The sequence below is a fragment of the Triticum dicoccoides genome, chromosome 4B (assembly GCF_002162155.2).
Source record: "Triticum dicoccoides isolate Atlit2015 ecotype Zavitan chromosome 4B, WEW_v2.0, whole genome shotgun sequence".
Lineage (NCBI taxonomy): Eukaryota > Viridiplantae > Streptophyta > Magnoliopsida > Poales > Poaceae > Triticum > Triticum dicoccoides.
Genome location: NC_041387.1, coordinates 8,681,732 through 8,686,877, shown reverse-complemented (window position 1 = coordinate 8,686,877; position 5,146 = coordinate 8,681,732).

Sequence of the window (5,146 nt, the reverse complement as noted above, 5' to 3'; positions counted from 1 at the left end):
CTTTTCTATTTTATTTAGTTTAAAGCACTTAGACACTTTGTAAAATTATGCTTTCTTCGATATAATTACTTTAGCAATATTTGTCACACACCGAACATTTTTGTTTAATATTTTAAAACTTTTGTCGTTTAACTTGAATTTGAATTTTGAATCCGAACGGGGTTGAATCATCAGAGATTAACAACGGTAATCATGGTGATGTGGCATCGTTAGCAAAGATTACTGTAGCTTAAATATCCGGGCGTCACGGTTATGTTATGGATGAAAAAACTGCTAGTGATTTTCTTTCTTGCAATGATAGATCAAATCTTAAGAAATCGTTAGCTAAGCTGAAACAAAAGACTCTAAATGCTAGAATGAAACATGACCCTGCTTTTGCCACTTCACCTATCTTTATTACTGATAAGGATTATGAATTCTCTGTTGATCCTGAGATTATTACTTTAGTCGAATCCGATCCTTCTATGGCACTGAATCTGAAACTGTTGTGGCACATGTCACCAAGTTAAATGATATAGCCATCCTGTTTACTAATGATGAGAAGTCTCGCTATTATTATATCTTTAAGATATTTCCGTTCTCATTAAAGGGTGATGCTAAGACTTGGTTTAATTCTCTTGATCCTGGTTGTGTGCGTAGTCCCCAGGATATGATTTATTACTTCTCTGCTAAATATTTTCCTGCTCATAAGAAACAAGCTGCCTTGCGGGAAATATATAACTTTGTGCAAATCGAAGAAGAGAGTCTCCCACAAGCTTGGGGAGGCTTCTCCGATGACTTAATGCCTTGTCTGATCATCCTCTTAAGAAAAATGAAATACTTGATATCTTCTATAATGGACTAACCGATGCTTCTAAGGACTACTTGGATAGTTGTGCTGGTTGTGTTTTCAGGGAAAGAACAGTCGACCAAGCTGAATTATTATTGAACAATATGTTGACTAATGAAAATAATTGGACTCTTCCTGAGCCAATTCCTGAACCAATTGAGCCAACTCCTGAGCCTATTCCTAAACCCACTCCGAAGAAGAGAGGTGTTCTATTTCTCAGTCCTGAAGATATGCAAGAAGCGAAGAAATCAATGAAAGAAAAAGGTATAAAAGCTGAAGATGTTAAGAATTTACCACCTATTAAAGAAATACATGGTCTTAATATACCACCTGTCGAAGAACCACATTGTCTTGATAACCCGACACAGGTAGTAAAGGTAAATTCTCTCTATAGATATGATAAAGTTGAAATTCCCTCTACTAAATTTCATAGCCCATGCTTAGATGAATTTGATGACTTTATGGCTAGACAAGAAAGTTTTAATGCTTATGTTGGTAGAGAATTAAAGAATAATTCTTTCGAGATAGGACGCTTGAGTGATTATATGGCTGGAGTTAAAGGTGAACTTAAACTCATTAGCAAATATGCTTCTATGGTTACCACTCAACCTGAACAAGTACTTAAGGCTCAGAATGAATTGCTAGATGAACTAAATAATAAACATGACTTTGCTGTTAGAGTGGTACTAGAACTGGTAAAATGAGTCAGAAACCTTTGTATCCTGAAGGCCACCCTAAGAGGATTGAACAAGATTCTCAGAATAATAATCTAGATGCTCCTAGTTCTTCTAAGAAGAAGAAAAGGAAAAATGATAGGACTTTGCATGCTTCTAGTGAACCTAATGTAGAAACACCTGAGAATCCTAATGATACTTCTATCTCTGATGCTGAAACACAATCCGAAGATGAACATGAACCTGATGATAATGCTAATAATGATGTTCATGTTGATGCTCAACCTAGTAATAACAATGATATAGAAATTGAACCTGCTGTTGGTCTTGATAACCCACAATCAAGAAACCAACGTTATGATAAGAGAGATTTTGTTGCTAGGAAGCATGGTAGAGAAAGAGAACCATGGGTTCAGAAACCCATGCCTTTTCCTCCTAAACCATCCAAGACAAAGGATGATGAGGACTTTGAGCGTTTTGCTGAAATGATTAGACCTATTTTCTTACGCATGTGCTTAACTGATATGCTTAAAACAAACCCTTATGCTAAATATATGAAAGATATCATCACTAATAAGAGGAAAATACCTGAAGTTGAGATTTCCACCATGCTCGCTAACTATACCTTTAAGGATGGAATACCTAAGAAAATTGATGATCCCGGAGTACCCACCATGTTTTATAAAAATAAATTATGTTAAAACTCTTTATGTGATTTAGGAGCCGGTGTTAGTGTTATGCCTCTTTCCTTGTACCGTAGACTTGAATTAAGTAAGTTGACACCCACTGAGATATCTTTGCAAATGGCTGATAAATCAACTGCTATACTTGTCGGCATTTGTGGGGACGTGCCTGTTGTTGTTGCGAATGTTACTATCTTAACAGACTTCGTCATTCTTGATATTCCTAAGGACGACAGTATGTCGATCATCCTTGGTAGACCCTTTTTAAATACTGCAGGTGCTGTTATTGATTGCAACAAAGGCAATGCCACCTTTCATGTTAATGGAAATGAGCATACGGTACATTTTCCGAGGAAACAACCTCAAGTTCACAGCATAAATTCTATTGAGAAAATTACATCAATCATTATTGGAGGTTTTGAATTTCCTCTCCCTATTGTCAAGAAAAAGTATGATATTCTTATTGTTGGGGATGTTCATATCCCCGTTGAGGTAACTTAGTGTTATTCGAAATTTCTCCGGTTCCGTGTTATTCGGAATGAGTTTGTTAACAAGACTTGATCAACCTTGTTAGTGGATTTATTTTGATGATCATGAGATGGATGAAACTAGAAGGCACAACCTTCTGTACCCTCTTTTTACTTTCTGTTATTTAAAATAAATAAAGCAAAAATAGTATTATCTGTCTGTTTTCTGAATTATCCATGCAATGAAAAATATCCCGAAAATAAAAGTGCTCCAAATGCCCTGCAAATTTAGTATGATTTTTTATGGAATATTTGAGGATTTTAGGCACTGAAATCACTCCAGGAGGGGCAAGCACCAGGCCACGAGAGTGGAGGGCGCGCCCACACCCCCTAGGCGCGCCCCCTGTCTCGTGGGCCCCTGGTGGACCCCCTCCACTTATGCCAGCACCCACACACTCCATCTTCTTCTAAAAAAAATCCCCATCCAGCTCAAGCACGAGTTCTAGCTCATTTTGCTGCGATTTTCGATCTCCTTGCTCAAGGCCCCATCTTTGGAGGTGTCTATGCTGCACGTCTTGCTAAACATTTTGAGATACCCATTAGGCACCATGAGAAAGAGGAGACAATATTGCCTCCTTACATTTTAGATTATAGGAGCATGGTAGCACATGCGTTTATTGTTCATAATGATGATAAGATGCTCCTGTATAACTTGAGATTTAATAAGAAACACAATGAGACTATTATTCTGCCTGCACCTCTGTTGTTTGATTTGACTGCAGATAATTATCCTGTCACACCGGAAGCGGTGTACGCTCATCGAGGCCAAGCATCCACTCCCAAACCTAAGCCCGAGCCGGAACCTTCACTGGACCCTTATCGTGCATCATCCTACCAGTGGGATCCGGAAGAGACGGCCAGCCAGTGGTATCCTGATTACACCCCTCAGTACACCGGGGAGAGTAGCTGCGATCCGTGCCATTAGACCAACTTAGGCCAAAAGTCTAAGCTTGGGGGAGTACGTATTTCTCACCGACTTTACATTCATGTTCACACACTATTCTAGTCGTCGGTGCTCATACTCTTTCATTGTATTATCCATTCTAGTTTAATTTTCTTTTTCTAGTTTTCGTCTTGTGTGTGTTTGATAAACCTTAAGAAAAAACCAAAAAAATTAGTTAGTTTAATTTCCATGCTTGTAGTAGAAATTAAAATGAAAACCCAAAAAGATTTCTCGTTCTTCTTTTACTTGTTGGGAGCTTTACCGTGTAAATAGTTTTATTTTCTTTTTCTTTCCTTTGGGGGTTGAGAGTAGAAGACCATATTGAAAATGTTTAGTGGCTCTCATATGCATGATTGTTTATTTAATTTAGAGCCCATATTACTTTGTTTTCTCTCTTGAGTTGAATGCTTGCAGATTCCAGCTTAGTCCAATGCACGTGCACTATTATTATTATACACATCGTTCGGTCGTGTAAGTGAAAAGTCAATAATGACGATATATGATGGACTGATTGAGATGAGAAAAGCTGGTATGAACTCAACCTCTCTTGTTTTTGTAAATATGATGAGTTCATCGTTCCTGATTCAGCTTATTATGAAGTAAACGTATGTACAATGACATTTAGAGATTATAGTTGCTTGTGCCATGCTTGATTAGCTATGAGTTATAATGGTTTATCTTGCGTGCCAACATGCTATTAAAATGATTATGATGTGGTATGATGGGATGATATCCTCCTTTGAATGAATCGAGCGACTCGACTTAGCACATGTTCACGCATGTAGTTGAAACAAATCAACATAGCCTTCACAATATTTATGTTCATGGTGGATTATATCCTACTCATGGTTGTACTCGGTGTGAATTATTGGTCAGCACTTGACGGCGGCGGCCGTTAGGCGGGGACGTTGCCGACGGCCGAGGCCGTCGGCATAGATGTACGGACACCGTCGGGATAGGATCTATACCGACGGCCTCCCGGGCTACGCCGACGGATATGTTGCCGACGGCCCTATGCTGATGGGGGCCGGCGACATAGGCCTGTCCCGACGGGAATCAGGGCTATGCCGGCGGCTAGGGCCGTCGGCATAGGGGGCGATTCTGGTAGTGGGAGCATGTTATGGTCAATAAAAAGAAGGTTAATTTTATTTGGTCTAAGGACATGGTATTAGTAATGGACTCCTAGGTCTGGTTTCAGTCTTTAGAATTCAAATATTTAATAGAATATTGATGTTCAGTTCCAAATAACAGCGCTAAGGCAAAGTTTAAAGTAAGTTGACTCTTTACATAGAGTGCTTACTTACTAAGTCCAGAAAGCTAACTTCTAGCCATTAAATAATAATGAAATTACATATCATTATAACTGTGAAATCAATGTTTTATTCATACAAAGATTATTGAGAAACACATTACCATAGCAAACTCAACATGAAATAATAAAGAAATGACAAAAAAATGGGCATGCTTGGTAGGCATAAATCATGAACTGT